Consider the following 15,000-nt stretch of genomic DNA (forward strand, 5'->3'; position numbering starts at 1 on the left):
GAAAAACGCAAGGGAAAAAAAGCAGCGTCGTAAAAGAGGTGACGGAGCTGTCCTCTCTATAAGAAGGGTGCCAGCGAGCCTTGCTCTCGCTTATGGCCACACCCCCTTGAGCACGCCTGATCTCGTCTGATCTCGGAAGCTAAACAGGGATGGGCCTGGTTAGTACTTGGATGGGAGACCGCCTGGGAATACCAGGTGCTGTAAGCTTTTAAGCGCAGGAGGCGCCCTATCCCCGCTCGCTCGCTCATTCCCCTGTTCACACGTGCAGTGCGGCTTGTCCGTCTGTTTATTTGTCAGCTTTGGCGAGACACGGGTGCTTGTGTATTAGCGTGAGCGTTTTTTATTCTGATCATGAACAGTTTTACAAGTCCGCAAAGGATCGAGGAAAGGTTTATCGCCAGCTGAAAAGAGACACAGCGCTTCGGCTGTGGAGACTTGTTCGGCTGGCGTTCGGGGAGTCGCGTTTTTCAGAATTGTATTGAGATCGTTTTCCACAGAGCTCAGATGTCAAAGCACAGCAGCAGCTCTCCACAGCGATCCTCTATAGCGCCCTTTCTCCCGCAGCTCCGTCCTCATTGGAAGGAAGCAAGAGTGAAAGGCTGAAGTGAAATAGAGCGGGGACGAAGGCAGTGAAGAGAGAGAACGTGGGAAGAAGAGAAAAACGCAAGGGAAAAAAAGCAGCGTCGTAAAAGAGGTGACGGAGCTGTCCTCTCTATAAGAAGGGTGCCAGCGAGCCTTGCTCTCGCTTACGGCCACACCCCCTTGAGCACGCCTGATCTCGTCTGATCTCGGAAGCTAAACAGGGATGGGCCTGGTTAGTACTTGGATGGGAGACCGCCTGGGAATACCAGGTGCTGTAAGCTTTTAAGCGCAGGAGGCGCCCAATCCCCGCTCGCTCGCTCATTCCCCTGTTCACACGTGCAGTGCGGCTTGTCCGTCTGTTTATTTGTCAGCTTTGGCGAGACACGGGTGCTTGTGTATTAGCGTGAGCGTTTTTTATTCTGATCATGAACAGTTTTACAAGTCCGCAAAGGATCGAGGAAAGGTTTATCGCCAGCTGAAAAGAGACACAGCGCTTCGGCTGTGGAGACTTGTTCGGCTGGCGTTCGGGGAGTCGCGTTTTTCAGAATTGTATTGAGATCGTTTTCCACAGAGCTCAGATGTCAAAGCACAGCAGCAGCTCTCCACAGCGATCCTCTATAGCGCCCTTTCTCCCGCAGCTCCGTCCTCATTGGAAGGAAGCAAGAGTGAAAGGCTGAAGTGAAATAGAGCGGGGACGAAGGCAGTGAAGAGAGAGAACGTGGGAAGAAGAGAAAAACGCAAGGGAAAAAAAGCAGCGTCGTAAAAGAGGTGACGGAGCTGTCCTCTCTATAAGAAGGGTGCCAGCGAGCCTTGCTCTCGCTTATGGCCACACCCCCTTGAGCACGCCTGATCTCGTCTGATCTCGGAAGCTAAACAGGGATGGGCCTGGTTAGTACTTGGATGGGAGACCGCCTGGGAATACCAGGTGCTGTAAGCTTTTAAGCGCAGGAGGCGCCCTATCCCCGCTCGCTCGCTCATTCCCCTGTTCACACGTGCAGTGCGGCTTGTCCGTCTGTTTATTTGTCAGCTTTGGCGAGACACGGGTGCTTGTGTATTAGCGTGAGCGTTTTTTATTCTGATCATGAACAGTTTTACAAGTCCGCAAAGGATCGAGGAAAGGTTTATCGCCAGCTGAAAAGAGACACAGCGCTTCGGCTGTGGAGACTTGTTCGGCTGGCGTTCGGGGAGTCGCGTTTTTCAGAATTGTATTGAGATCGTTTTCCACAGAGCTCAGATGTCAAAGCACAGCAGCAGCTCTCCACAGCGATCCTCTATAGCGCCCTTTCTCCCGCAGCTCCGTCCTCATTGGAAGGAAGCAAGAGTGAAAGGCTGAAGTGAAATAGAGCGGGGACGAAGGCAGTGAAGAGAGAGAACGTGGGAAGAAGAGAAAAACGCAAGGGAAAAAAAGCAGCGTCGTAAAAGAGGTGACGGAGCTGTCCTCTCTATAAGAAGGGTGCCAGCGAGCCTTGCTCTCGCTTACGGCCACACCCCCTTGAGCACGCCTGATCTCGTCTGATCTCGGAAGCTAAACAGGGATGGGCCTGGTTAGTACTTGGATGGGAGACCGCCTGGGAATACCAGGTGCTGTAAGCTTTTAAGCGCAGGAGGCGCCCAATCCCCGCTCGCTCGCTCATTCCCCTGTTCACACGTGCAGTGCGGCTTGTCCGTCTGTTTATTTGTCAGCTTTGGCGAGACACGGGTGCTTGTGTATTAGCGTGAGCGTTTTTTATTCTGATCATGAACAGTTTTACAAGTCCGCAAAGGATCGAGGAAAGGTTTATCCCCAGCTGAAAAGAGACACAGCGCTTCGGCTGTGGAGACTTGTTCGGCTGGCGTTCGGGGAGTCGCGTTTTTCAGAATTGTATTGAGATCGTTTTCCACAGAGCTCAGATGTCAAAGCACAGCAGCAGCTCTCCACAGCGATCCTCTATAGCGCCCTTTCTCCCGCAGCTCCGTCCTCATTGGAAGGAAGCAAGAGTGAAAGGCTGAAGTGAAATAGAGCGGGGACGAAGGCAGTGAAGAGAGAGAACGTGGGAAGAAGAGAAAAACGCAAGGGAAAAAAAGCAGCGTCGTAAAAGAGGTGACGGAGCTGTCCTCTCTATAAGAAGGGTGCCAGCGAGCCTTGCTCTCGCTTACGGCCACACCCCCTTGAGCACGCCTGATCTCGTCTGATCTCGGAAGCTAAACAGGGATGGGCCTGGTTAGTACTTGGATGGGAGACCGCCTGGGAATACCAGGTGCTGTAAGCTTTTAAGCGCAGGAGGCGCTCGCTCGCTCATTCCCCTGTTCACACGTGCAGTGCGGCTTGTCCGTCTGTTTATTTGTCAGCTTTGGCGAGACACGGGTGCTTGTGTATTAGCGTGAGCGTTTTTTATTCTGATCATGAACAGTTTTACAAGTCCGCAAAGGATCGAGGAAAGGTTTATCGCCAGCTGAAAAGAGACACAGCGCTTCGGCTGTGGAGACTTGTTCGGCTGGCGTTCGGGGAGTCGCGTTTTTCAGAATTGTATTGAGATCGTTTTCCACAGAGCTCAGATGTCAAAGCACAGCAGCAGCTCTCCACAGCGATCCTCTATAGCGCCCTTTCTCCCGCAGCTCCGTCCTCATTGGAAGGAAGCAAGAAAAAAGCAGCGTCGTAAAAGAGGTGACGGAGCTGTCCTCTCTATAAGAAGGGTGCCAGCGAACCTTGCTCTCGCTTACGGCCACACCCCCTTGAGCACGCCTGATCTCGTCTGCTCTCGGAAGCTAAACAGGGATGGGCCTGGTTAGTACTTGGATGGGAGACCGCCTGGGAATACCAGGTGCTGTAAGCTTTTAAGCGCAGGAGGCGCCTTATCCCCGCTCGCTCGCTCATTCCCCTGTTCACACGTGCAGTGCGGCTTGTCCGTCTGTTTATTTGTCAGCTTTGGCGAGACACGGGTGCTTGTGTATTAGCGTGAGCGTTTTTTATTCTGATCATGAACAGTTTTACAAGTCCGCAAAGGATCGAGGAAAGGTTTATCGCCAGCTGAAAAGAGACACAGCGCTTCGGCTGTGGAGACTTGTTCGGCTGGCGTTCGGGGAGTCGCGTTTTTCAGAATTGTATTGAGATCGTTTTCCACAGAGCTCAGATGTCAAAGCACAGCAGCAGCTCTCCACAGCGATCCTCTATAGCGCCCTTTCTCCCGCAGCTCCGTCCTCATTGGAAGGAAGCAAGAGTGAAAGGCTGAAGTGAAATAGAGCGGGGACGAAGGCAGTGAAGAGAGAGAACGTGGGAAGAAGAGAAAAACGCAAGGGAAAAAAAGCAGCGTCGTAAAAGAGGTGACGGAGCTGTCCTCTCTATAAGAAGGGTGCCAGCGAGCCTTGCTCTCGCTTACGGCCACACCCCCTTGAGCACACCTGATCTCGGAAGCTAAACAGGGATGGCCCTGGTTAGTACTTGGATGGGAGACCGCCTGGGAATACCAGGTGCTGTAAGCTTTTAAGCGCAGGAGGCGCCCTATCCCCGCTCGCTCGCTCATTCCCCTGTTCACACGTGCAGTGCGGCTTGTCCGTCTGTTTATTTGTCAGCTTTGGCGAGACACGGGTGCTTGTGTATTAGCGTGAGCGTTTTTTATTCTGATCATGAACAGTTTTACAAGTCCGCAAAGGATCGAGGAAAGGTTTATCGCCAGCTGAAAAGAGACACAGCGCTTCGGCTGTGGAGACTTGTTCGGCTGGCGTTCGGGGAGTCGCGTTTTTCAGAATTGTATTGAGATCGTTTTCCACAGAGCTCAGATGTCAAAGCACAGCAGCAGCTCTCCACAGCGATCCTCTATAGCGCCCTTTCTCCCGCAGCTCCGTCCTCATTGGAAGGAAGCAAGAGTGAAAGGCTGAAGTGAAATAGAGCGGGGACGAAGGCAGTGAAGAGAGAGAACGTGGGAAGAAGAGAAAAACGCAAGGGAAAAAAAGCAGCGTCGTAAAAGAGGTGATGGAGCTGTCCTCTCTATAAGAAGGGTGCCAGCGAGCCTTGCTCTCGCTTACGGCCACACCCCCTTGAGCACGCCTGATCTCGTCTGATCTCGGAAGCTAAACAGGGATGGGCCTGGTTAGTACTTGGATGGGAGACCGCCTGGGAATACCAGGTGCTGTAAGCTTTTAAGCGCAGGAGGCGCCCTATCCCCGCTCGCTCGCTCATTCCCCTGTTCACACGTGCAGTGCGGCTTGTCCGTCTGTTTATTTGTCAGCTTTGGCGAGACACGGGTGCTTGTGTATTAGCGTGAGCGTTTTTTATTCTGATCATGAACAGTTTTACAAGTCCGCAAAGGATCGAGGAAAGGTTTATCGCCAGCTGAAAAGAGACACAGCGCTTCGGCTGTGGAGACTTGTTCGGCTGGCGTTCGGGGAGTCGCGTTTTTCAGAATTGTATTGAGATCGTTTTCCACAGAGCTCAGATGTCAAAGCACAGCAGCAGCTCTCCACAGCGATCCTCTATAGCGCCCTTTCTCCCGCAGCTCCGTCCTCATTGGAAGGAAGCAAGAAAAAAGCAGCGTCGTAAAAGAGGTGACGGAGCTGTCCTCTCTATAAGAAGGGTGCCAGCGAGCCTGGCTCTCGCTTACGGCCACACCCCCTTGAGCACGCCTGATCTCGTCTGATCTCGGAAGCTAAACAGGGATGGGCCTGGTTAGTACTTGGATGGGAGACCGCCTGGGAATACCAGGTGCTGGAAGCTTTTAAGCGCAGGAGGCGCCCTATCCCCGCTCGCTCGCTCATTCCCCTGTTCACACGTGCAGTGCGGCTTGTCCGTCTGTTTATTTGTCAGCTTTGGCGAGACACGGGTGCTTGTGTATTAGCGTGAGCGTTTTTTATTCTGATCATGAACAGTTTTACAAGTCCGCAAAGGATCGAGGAAAGGTTTATCGCCAGCTGAAAAGAGACACAGCGCTTCGGCTGTGGAGACTTGTTCGGCTGGCGTTCGGGGAGTCGCGTTTTTCAGAATTGTATTGAGATCGTTTTCCACAGAGCTCAGATGTCAAAGCACAGCAGCAGCTCTCCACAGCGATCCTCTATAGCGCCCTTTCTCCCGCAGCTCCGTCCTCATTGGAAGGAAGCAAGAAAAAAGCAGCGTCGTAAAAGAGGTGACGGAGCTGTCCTCTCTATAAGAAGGGTGCCAGCGAGCCTTGCTCTCGCTTACGGCCACACCCCCTTGAGCACGCCTGATCTCGTCTGATCTCGGAAGCTAAACAGGGATGGGCCTGGTTAGTACTTGGATGGGAGACCGCCTGGGAATACCAGGTGCTGTAAGCTTTTAAGCGCAGGAGGCGCCCAATCCCCGCTCGCTCGCTCATTCCCCTGTTCACACGTGCAGTGCGGCTTGTCCGTCTGTTTATTTGTCAGCTTTGGCGAGACACGGGTGCTTGTGTATTAGCGTGAGCGTTTTTTATTCTGATCATGAACAGTTTTACAAGTCCGCAAAGGATCGAGGAAAGGTTTATCGCCAGCTGAAAAGAGACACAGCGCTTCGGCTGTGGAGACTTGTTCGGCTGGCGTTCGGGGAGTCGCGTTTTTCAGAATTGTATTGAGATCGTTTTCCACAGAGCTCAGATGTCAAAGCACAGCAGCAGCTCTCCACAGCGATCCTCTATAGCGCCCTTTCTCCCGCAGCTCCGTCCTCATTGGAAGGAAGCAAGAAAAAAGCAGCGTCGTAAAAGAGGTGACGGAGCTGTCCTCTCTATAAGAAGGGTGCCAGCGAGCCTTGCTCTCGCTTACGGCCACACCCCCTTGAGCACGCCTGATCTCGTCTGATCTCGGAAGCTAAACAGGGATGGGCCTGGTTAGTACTTGGATGGGAGACCGCCTGGGAATACCAGGTGCTGTAAGCTTTTAAGCGCAGGAGGCGCCCTATCCCCGCTCGCTCGCTCATTCCCCTGTTCACACGTGCAGTGCGGCTTGTCCGTCTGTTTATTTGTCAGCTTTGGCGAGACACGGGTGCTTGTGTATTAGCGTGAGCGTTTTTTATTCTGATCATGAACAGTTTTACAAGTCCGCAAAGGATCGAGGAAAGGTTTATCGCCAGCTGAAAAGAGACACAGCGCTTCGGCTGTGGAGACTTGTTCGGCTGGCGTTCGGGGAGTCGCGTTTTTCAGAATTGTATTGAGATCGTTTTCCACAGAGCTCAGATGTCAAAGCACAGCAGCAGCTCTCCACAGCGATCCTCTATAGCGCCCTTTCTCCCGCAGCTCCGTCCTCATTGGAAGGAAGCAAGAGTGAAAGGCTGAAGTGAAATAGAGCGGGGACGAAGGCAGTGAAGAGAGAGAACGTGGGAAGAAGAGAAAAACGCAAGGGAAAAAAAGCAGCGTCGTAAAAGAGGTGACGGAGCTGTCCTCTCTATAAGAAGGGTGCCAGCGAGCCTTGCTCTCGCTTACGGCCACACCCCCTTGAGCACACCTGATCTCGGAAGCTAAACAGGGATGGGCCTGGTTAGTACTTGGATGGGAGACCGCCTGGGAATACCAGGTGCTGTAAGCTTTTAAGCGCAGGAGGCGCCCTATCCCCGCTCGCTCGCTCATTCCCCTGTTCACACGTGCAGTGCGGCTTGTCCGTCTGTTTATTTGTCAGCTTTGGCGAGACACGGGTGCTTGTGTATTAGCGTGAGCGTTTTTTATTCTGATCATGAACAGTTTTACAAGTCCGCAAAGGATCGAGGAAAGGTTTATCGCCAGCTGAAAAGAGACACAGCGCTTCGGCTGTGGAGACTTGTTCGGCTGGCGTTCGGGGAGTCGCGTTTTTCAGTATTGTATTGAGATTGTTTTCCACAGAGCTCAGATGTCAAAGCACAGCAGCAGCTCTCCACAGCGATCCTCTATAGCGCCCTTTCTCCCGCAGCTCCGTCCTCATTGGAAGGAAGCAAGAGTGAAAGGCTGAAGTGAAATAGAGCGGGGACGAAGGCAGTGAAGAGAGAGAACGTGGGAAGAAGAGAAAAACGCAAGGGAAAAAAAGCAGCGTCGTAAAAGAGGTGACGGAGCTGTCCTCTCTATAAGAAGGGTGCCAGCGAGCCTTGCTCTCGCTTACGGCCACACCCCCTTGAGCACGCCTGATCTCGTCTGATCTCGGAAGCTAAACAGGGATGGGCCTGGTTAGTACTTGGATGGGAGACCGCCTGGGAATACCAGGTGCTGTAAGCTTTTAAGCGCAGGAGGCGCCCTATCCCCGCTCGCTCGCTCATTCCCCTGTTCACACGTGCAGTGCGGCTTGTCCGTCTGTTTATTTGTCAGCTTTGGCGAGACACGGGTGCTTGTGTATTAGCGTGAGCGTTTTTTATTCTGATCATGAACAGTTTTACAAGTCCGCAAAGGATCGAGGAAAGGTTTATCGCCAGCTGAAAAGAGACACAGCGCTTCGGCTGTGGAGACTTGTTCGGCTGGCGTTCGGGGATTCGCGTTTTTCAGAATTGTATTGAGATCGTTTTCCACAGAGCTCAGATGTCAAAGCACAGCAGCAGCTCTCCACAGCGATCCTCTATAGCGCCCTTTCTCCCGCAGCTCCGTCCTCATTGGAAGGAAGCAAGAGTGAAAGGCTGAAGTGAAATAGAGCGGGGACGAAGGCAGTGAAGAGAGAGAACGTGGGAAGAAGAGAAAAACGCAAGGGAAAAAAAGCAGCGTCGTAAAAGAGGTGACGGAGCTGTCCTCTCTATAAGAAGGGTGCCAGCGAGCCTTGCTCACGCTTACGGCCACACCCCATTGAGCACGCCTGATCTCGTCTGATCTCGGAAGCTAAACAGGGATGGGCCTGGTTAGTACTTGGATGGGAGACCGCCTGGGAATACCAGGTGCTGTAAGCTTTTAAGCGCAGGAGGCGCCCTATCCCCGCTCGCTCGCTCATTCCCCTGTTCACACGTGCAGTGCGGCTTGTCCGTCTGTTTATTTGTCAGCTTTGGCGAGACACGGGTGCTTGTGTATTAGCGTGAGCGTTTTTTATTCTGATCATGAACAGTTTTACAAGTCCGCAAAGGATCGAGGAAAGGTTTATCGCCAGCTGAAAAGAGACACAGCGCTTCGGCTGTGGAGACTTGTTCGGCTGGCGTTCGGGGAGTCGCGTTTTTCAGAATTGTATTGAGATCGTTTTCCACAGAGCTCAGATGTCAAAGCACAGCAGCAGCTCTCCACAGCGATCCTCTATAGCGCCCTTTCTCCCGCAGCTCCGTCCTCATTGGAAGGAAGCAAGAGTGAAAGGCTGAAGTGAAATAGAGCGGGGACGAAGGCAGTGAAGAGAGAGAACGTGGGAAGAAGAGAAAAACGCAAGGGAAAAAAAGCAGCGTCGTAAAAGAGGTGACGGAGCTGTCCTCTCTATAAGAAGGGTGCCAGCGAGCCTTGCTCTCGCTTACGGCCACACCCCCTTGAGCACACCTGATCTCGGAAGCTAAACAGGGATGGGCCTGGTTAGTACTTGGATGGGAGACCGCCTGGGAATACCAGGTGCTGTAAGCTTTTAAGCGCAGGAGGCGCCCTATCCCCGCTCGCTCGCTCATTCCCCTGTTCACACGTGCAGTGCGGCTTGTCCGTCTGTTTATTTGTCAGCTTTGGCGAGACACGGGTGCTTGTGTATTAGCGTGAGCGTTTTTTATTCTGATCATGAACAGTTTTACAAGTCCGCAAAGGATCGAGGAAAGGTTTATCGCCAGCTGAAAAGAGACACAGCGCTTCGGCTGTGGAGACTTGTTCGGCTGGCGTTCGGGGAGTCGCGTTTTTCAGTATTGTATTGAGATTGTTTTCCACAGAGCTCAGATGTCAAAGCACAGCAGCAGCTCTCCACAGCGATCCTCTATAGCGCCCTTTCTCCCGCAGCTCCGTCCTCATTGGAAGGAAGCAAGAGTGAAAGGCTGAAGTGAAATAGAGCGGGGACGAAGGCAGTGAAGAGAGAGAACGTGGGAAGAAGAGAAAAACGCAAGGGAAAAAAAGCAGCGTCGTAAAAGAGGTGACGGAGCTGTCCTCTCTATAAGAAGGGTGCCAGCGAGCCTTGCTCTCGCTTACGGCCACACCCCCTTGAGCACGCCTGATCTCGTCTGATCTCGGAAGCTAAACAGGGATGGGCCTGGTTAGTACTTGGATGGGAGACCGCCTGGGAATACCAGGTGCTGTAAGCTTTTAAGCGCAGGAGGCGCCCTATCCCCGCTCGCTCGCTCATTCCCCTGTTCACACGTGCAGTGCGGCTTGTCCGTCTGTTTATTTGTCAGCTTTGGCGAGACACGGGTGCTTGTGTATTAGCGTGAGCGTTTTTTATTCTGATCATGAACAGTTTTACAAGTCCGCAAAGGATCGAGGAAAGGTTTATCGCCAGCTGAAAAGAGACACAGCGCTTCGGCTGTGGAGACTTGTTCGGCTGGCGTTCGGGGATTCGCGTTTTTCAGAATTGTATTGAGATCGTTTTCCACAGAGCTCAGATGTCAAAGCACAGCAGCAGCTCTCCACAGCGATCCTCTATAGCGCCCTTTCTCCCGCAGCTCCGTCCTCATTGGAAGGAAGCAAGAGTGAAAGGCTGAAGTGAAATAGAGCGGGGACGAAGGCAGTGAAGAGAGAGAACGTGGGAAGAAGAGAAAAACGCAAGGGAAAAAAAGCAGCGTCGTAAAAGAGGTGACGGAGCTGTCCTCTCTATAAGAAGGGTGCCAGCGAGCCTTGCTCACGCTTACGGCCACACCCCATTGAGCACGCCTGATCTCGTCTGATCTCGGAAGCTAAACAGGGATGGGCCTGGTTAGTACTTGGATGGGAGACCGCCTGGGAATACCAGGTGCTGTAAGCTTTTAAGCGCAGGAGGCGCCCTATCCCCGCTCGCTCGCTCATTCCCCTGTTCACACGTGCAGTGCGGCTTGTCCGTCTGTTTATTTGTCAGCTTTGGCGAGACACGGGTGCTTGTGTATTAGCGTGAGCGTTTTTTATTCTGATCATGAACAGTTTTACAAGTCCGCAAAGGATCGAGGAAAGGTTTATCGCCAGCTGAAAAGAGACACAGCGCTTCGGCTGTGGAGACTTGTTCGGCTGGCGTTCGGGGAGTCGCGTTTTTCAGAATTGTATTGAGATCGTTTTCCACAGAGCTCAGATGTCAAAGCACAGCAGCAGCTCTCCACAGCGATCCTCTATAGCGCCCTTTCTCCCGCAGCTCCGTCCTCATTGGAAGGAAGCAAGAGTGAAAGGCTGAAGTGAAATAGAGCGGGGACGAAGGCAGTGAAGAGAGAGAACGTGGGAAGAAGAGAAAAACGCAAGGGAAAAAAAGCAGCGTCGTAAAAGAGGTGACGGAGCTGTCCTCTCTATAAGAAGGGTGCCAGCGAGCCTTGCTCTCGCTTACGGCCACACCCCCTTGAGCACGCCTGATCTCGTCTGATCTCGGAAGCTAAACAGGGATGGGCCTGGTTAGTACTTGGATGGGAGACCGCCTGGGAATACCAGGTGCTGTAAGCTTTTAAGCGCAGGAGGCGCCCTATCCCCGCTCGCTCGCTCATTCCCCTGTTCACACGTGCAGTGCGGCTTGTCCGTCTGTTTATTTGTCAGCTTTGGCGAGACACGGGTGCTTCTGTATTAGCGTGAGCGTTTTTTATTCTGATCATGAACAGTTTTACAAGTCCGCAAAGGATCGAGGAAAGGTTTATCGCCAGCTGAAAAGAGACACAGCGCTTCGGCTGTGGAGACCAGTTCGGCTGGCGTTCGGGGAGTCGCGTTTTTCAGAATTGTATTGAGATCGTTTTCCACAGAGCTCAGATGTCAAAGCACAGCAGCAGCTCTCCACAGCGATCCTCTATAGCGCCCTTTCTCCCGCAGCTCCGTCCTCATTGGAAGGAAGCAAGAGTGAAAGGCTGAAGTGAAGTAGAGCGGGGACGAAGGCAGTGAAGAGAGAGAACGTGGGAAGAAGAGAAAAACGCAAGGGAAAAAAAGCAGCGTCGTAAAAGAGGTGACGGAGCTGTCCTCTCTATAAGAAGGGTGCCAGCGAGCCTTGCTCTCGCTTACGGCCACACCCCCTTGAGCACGCCTGATCTCGTCTGATCTCGGAAGCTAAACAGGGATGGGCCTGGTTAGTACTTGGATGGGAGACCGCCTGGGAATACCAGGTGCTGTAAGCTTTTAAGCGCAGGAGGCGCCCTATCCCCGCTCGCTCGCTCATTCCCCTGTTCACACGTGCAGTGCGGCTTGTCCGTCTGTTTATTTGTCAGCTTTGGCGAGACACGGGTGCTTGTGTATTAGCGTGAGCGTTTTTTATTCTGATCATGAACAGTTTTACAAGTCCGCAAAGGATCGAGGAAAGGTTTATCGCCAGCTGAAAAGAGACACAGCGCTTCGGCTGTGGAGACTTGTTCGGCTGGCGTTCGGGGAGTCGCGTTTTTCAGAATTGTATTGAGATCGTTTTCCACAGAGCTCAGATGTCAAAGCACAGCAGCAGCTCTCCACAGCGATCCTCTATAGCGCCCTTTCTCCCGCAGCTCCGTCCTCATTGGAAGGAAGCAAGAGTGAAAGGCTGAAGTGAAATAGAGCGGGGACGAAGGCAGTGAAGAGAGAGAACGTGGGAAGAAGAGAAAAACGCAAGGGAAAAAAAGCAGCGTCGTAAAAGAGGTGACGGAGCTGTCCTCTCTATAAGAAGGGTGCCAGCGAGCCTTGCTCTCGCTTACGGCCACACCCCCTTGAGCACGCCTGATCTCGTCTGATCTCGGAAGCTAAACAGGGATGGGCCTGGTTAGTACTTGGATGGGAGACCGCCTGGGAATACCAGGTGCTGTAAGCTCTTAAGCGCAGGAGGCGCCCTATCCCCGCTCGCTCGCTCATTCCCCTGTTCACACGTGCAGTGCGGCTTGTCCGTCTGTTTATTTGTCAGCTTTGGCGAGACACGGGTGCTTGTGTATTAGCGTGAGCGTTTTTTATTCTGATCATGAACAGTTTTACAAGTCCGCAAAGGATCGAGGAAAGGTTTATCGCCAGCTGAAAAGAGACACAGCGCTTCGGCTGTGGAGACTTGTTCGGCTGGCGTTCGGGGAGTCGCGTTTTTCAGAATTGTATTGAGATCGTTTTCCACAGAGCTCAGATGTCAAAGCACAGCAGCAGCTCTCCACAGCGATCCTCTATAGCGCCCTTTCTCCCGCAGCTCCGTCCTCATTGGAAGGAAGCAAGAGTGAAAGGCTGAAGTGAAATAGAGCGGGGACGAAGGCAGTGAAGAGAGAGAACGTGGGAAGAAGAGAAAAACGCAAGGGAAAAAAAGCAGCGTCGTAAAAGAGGTGACGGAGCTGTCCTCTCTATAAGAAGGGTGCCAGCGAGCCTTGCTCTCGCTTACGGCCACACCCCCTTGAGCACGCCTGATCTCGTCTGATCTCGGAAGCTAAACAGGGATGGGCCTGGTTAGTACTTGGATGGGAGACCGCCTGGGAATACAAGGTGCTGTAAGCTTTTAAGCGCAGGAGGCGCCCTATCCCCGCTCGCTCGCTCATTCCCCTGTTCACACGTGCAGTGCGGCTTGTCCGTCTGTTTATTTGTCAGCTTTGGCGAGACACGGGTGCTTGTGTATTAGCGTGAGCGTTTTTTATTCTGATCATGAACAGTTTTACAAGTCCGCAAAGGATCGAGGAAAGGTTTATCGCCAGCTGAAAAGAGACACAGCGCTTCGGCTGTGGAGACTTGTTCGGCTGGCGTTCGGGGAGTCGCGTTTTTCAGAATTGTATTGAGATCGTTTTCCACAGAGCTCAGATGTCAAAGCACAGCAGAAGCTCTCCACAGCGATCCTCTATAGCGCCCTTTCTCCCGCAGCTCCGTCCTCATTGGAAGGAAGCAAGAGTGAAAGGCTGAAGTGAAATAGAGCGGGGACGAAGGCAGTGAAGAGAGAGAACGTGGGAAGAAGAGAAAAACGCAAGGGAAAAAAAGCAGCGTCGTAAAAGAGGTGACGGAGCTGTCCTCTCTATAAGAAGGGTGCCAGCAAGCCTTGCTCTCGCTTATGGCCACACCCCCTTGAGCACGCCTGATCTCGTCTGATCTCGGAAGCTAAACAGGGATGGGCCTGGTTAGTACTTGGATGGGAGACCGCCTGGGAATACCAGGTGCTGTAAGCTTTTAAGCGCAGGAGGCGCCCTATCCCCGCTCGCTCGCTCATTCCCCTGTTCACACGTGCAGTGCGGCTTGTCCGTCTGTTTATTTGTCAGCTTTGGCGAGACACGGGTTCTTGTGTATTAGCGTGAGCGTTTTTTATTCTGATCATGAACAGTTTTACAAGTCCGCAAAGGATCGAGGAAAGGTTTATCGCCAGCTGAAAAGAGACACAGCGCTTCGGCTGTGGAGACTTGTTCGGCTGGCGTTCGGGGAGTCGCGTTTTTCAGAATTGTATTGAGATCGTTTTCCACAGAGCTCAGATGTCAAAGCACAGCAGCAGCTCTCCACAGCGATCCTCTATAGCGCCCTTTCTCCCGCAGCTCCGTCCTCATTGGAAGGAAGCAAGAGTGAAAGGCTGAAGTGAAATAGAGCGGGGACGAAGGCAGTGAAGAGAGAGAACGTGGGAAGAAGAGAAAAACGCAAGGGAAAAAAAGCAGCGTCGTAAAAGAGGTGACGGAGCTGTCCTCTCTATAAGAAGGGTGCCAGCGAGCCTTGCTCTCGCTTATGGCCACACCCCCTTGAGCACGCCTGATCTCGTCTGATCTTGGAAGCTAAACAGGGATGGGCCTGGTTAGTACTTGGATGGGAGACCGCCTGGGAATACCAGGTGCTGTAAGCTTTTAAGCGCAGGAGGCGCCCTATCCCCGCTCGCTCGCTCATTCCCCTGTTCACACGTGCAGTGCGGCTTGTCCGTCTGTTTATTTGTCAGCTTTGGCGAGACACGGGTGCTTGTGTATTAGCGTGAGCGTTTTTTATTCTGATCATGAACAGTTTTACAAGTCCGCAAAGGATCGAGGAAAGGTTTATCGCCAGCTGAAAAGAGACACAGCGCTTCGGCTGTGGAGACTTGTTCGGCTGGCGTTCGGGGAGTCGCGTTTTTCAGAATTGTATTGAGATCGTTTTCCACAGAGCTCAGATGTCAAAGCACAGCAGCAGCTCTCCACAGCGATCCTCTATAGCGCCCTTTCTCCCGCAGCTCCGTCCTCATTGGAAGGAAGCAAGAGTGAAAGGCTGAAGTGAAATAGAGCGGGGACGAAGGCAGTGAAGAGAGAGAACGTGGGAAGAAGAGAAAAACGCAAGGGAAAAAAAGCAGCGTCGTAAAAGAGGTGACGGAGCTGTCCTCTCTATAAGAAGGGTGCCAGCGAGCCTTGCTCTTGCTTCCGGCCACACCCCCTTGAGCACGCCTGATCTCGTCTGATCTCGGAAGCTAAACAGGGATGGGCCTGGTTAGTACTTGGATGGGAGACCGCCTGGGAATACCAGGTGCTGTAAGCTTTTAAGCGCAGGAGGCGCCCTATCCCCGCTCGCTCGCTCATTCCCCTGTTCACACGTGCAGTGCGGCTTG

The 15,000-nt window shown here is 52.8% G+C and overlaps 1 protein-coding gene, 14 non-coding genes and 10 pseudogenes across 15 annotated transcripts in view; 24 read left to right on the forward strand and 1 right to left on the reverse strand.

Annotated features, from left to right (window-relative positions):
• LOC148826073 (uncharacterized) overlaps positions 1–15,000 on the reverse strand; it is a 588,722-nt gene that overhangs the window by 525,348 nt on the left and 48,374 nt on the right. The window lies entirely within an intron of this gene.
• Positions 89–207, forward strand: LOC148826553 (5S ribosomal RNA). Its single transcript, XR_016092852.1, has one exon. It is a non-coding gene; the product is annotated as a 5S ribosomal RNA (ribosomal RNA).
• Positions 745–863, forward strand: LOC148826554 (5S ribosomal RNA). Its single transcript, XR_016091946.1, has one exon. It is a non-coding gene; the product is annotated as a 5S ribosomal RNA (ribosomal RNA).
• Positions 1,401–1,519, forward strand: LOC148826555 (5S ribosomal RNA). The gene has a single exon (XR_016092854.1). It is a non-coding gene; the product is annotated as a 5S ribosomal RNA (ribosomal RNA).
• LOC148826556 (5S ribosomal RNA) lies at positions 2,057–2,175 on the forward strand. Its single transcript, XR_016091947.1, has one exon. It is a non-coding gene; the product is annotated as a 5S ribosomal RNA (ribosomal RNA).
• Positions 2,713–2,831, forward strand: LOC148826557 (5S ribosomal RNA). Its single transcript, XR_016091949.1, has one exon. It is a non-coding gene; the product is annotated as a 5S ribosomal RNA (ribosomal RNA).
• Positions 3,277–3,395, forward strand: LOC148826558 (5S ribosomal RNA; annotated as a pseudogene).
• Positions 3,933–4,041, forward strand: LOC148826559 (5S ribosomal RNA; annotated as a pseudogene).
• LOC148826560 (5S ribosomal RNA) lies at positions 4,579–4,697 on the forward strand. The gene has a single exon (XR_016091950.1). It is a non-coding gene; the product is annotated as a 5S ribosomal RNA (ribosomal RNA).
• Positions 5,154–5,272, forward strand: LOC148826561 (5S ribosomal RNA; annotated as a pseudogene).
• LOC148826562 (5S ribosomal RNA) lies at positions 5,729–5,847 on the forward strand. Its single transcript, XR_016091951.1, has one exon. It is a non-coding gene; the product is annotated as a 5S ribosomal RNA (ribosomal RNA).
• Positions 6,304–6,422, forward strand: LOC148826563 (5S ribosomal RNA). The gene has a single exon (XR_016091952.1). It is a non-coding gene; the product is annotated as a 5S ribosomal RNA (ribosomal RNA).
• Positions 6,960–7,068, forward strand: LOC148826564 (5S ribosomal RNA; annotated as a pseudogene).
• Positions 7,606–7,724, forward strand: LOC148826565 (5S ribosomal RNA). The gene has a single exon (XR_016091953.1). It is a non-coding gene; the product is annotated as a 5S ribosomal RNA (ribosomal RNA).
• On the forward strand, positions 8,262–8,380 carry LOC148826566 (5S ribosomal RNA; annotated as a pseudogene).
• Positions 8,918–9,026, forward strand: LOC148826567 (5S ribosomal RNA; annotated as a pseudogene).
• Positions 9,564–9,682, forward strand: LOC148826568 (5S ribosomal RNA). Its single transcript, XR_016091954.1, has one exon. It is a non-coding gene; the product is annotated as a 5S ribosomal RNA (ribosomal RNA).
• Positions 10,220–10,338, forward strand: LOC148826569 (5S ribosomal RNA; annotated as a pseudogene).
• LOC148826570 (5S ribosomal RNA) lies at positions 10,876–10,994 on the forward strand. Its single transcript, XR_016091955.1, has one exon. It is a non-coding gene; the product is annotated as a 5S ribosomal RNA (ribosomal RNA).
• LOC148826571 (5S ribosomal RNA) lies at positions 11,532–11,650 on the forward strand. The gene has a single exon (XR_016091957.1). It is a non-coding gene; the product is annotated as a 5S ribosomal RNA (ribosomal RNA).
• LOC148826572 (5S ribosomal RNA) lies at positions 12,188–12,306 on the forward strand. The gene has a single exon (XR_016091958.1). It is a non-coding gene; the product is annotated as a 5S ribosomal RNA (ribosomal RNA).
• LOC148826573 (5S ribosomal RNA) lies at positions 12,844–12,962 on the forward strand (annotated as a pseudogene).
• Positions 13,500–13,618, forward strand: LOC148826574 (5S ribosomal RNA). The gene has a single exon (XR_016092856.1). It is a non-coding gene; the product is annotated as a 5S ribosomal RNA (ribosomal RNA).
• On the forward strand, positions 14,156–14,274 carry LOC148826575 (5S ribosomal RNA; annotated as a pseudogene).
• Positions 14,812–14,930, forward strand: LOC148826576 (5S ribosomal RNA; annotated as a pseudogene).

Source organism: Atractosteus spatula, chromosome 10, assembly GCF_055471065.1.
Source record: "Atractosteus spatula isolate fAtrSpa1 chromosome 10, fAtrSpa1.hap1, whole genome shotgun sequence".
Taxonomy (NCBI): domain Eukaryota; kingdom Metazoa; phylum Chordata; class Actinopteri; order Semionotiformes; family Lepisosteidae; genus Atractosteus; species Atractosteus spatula.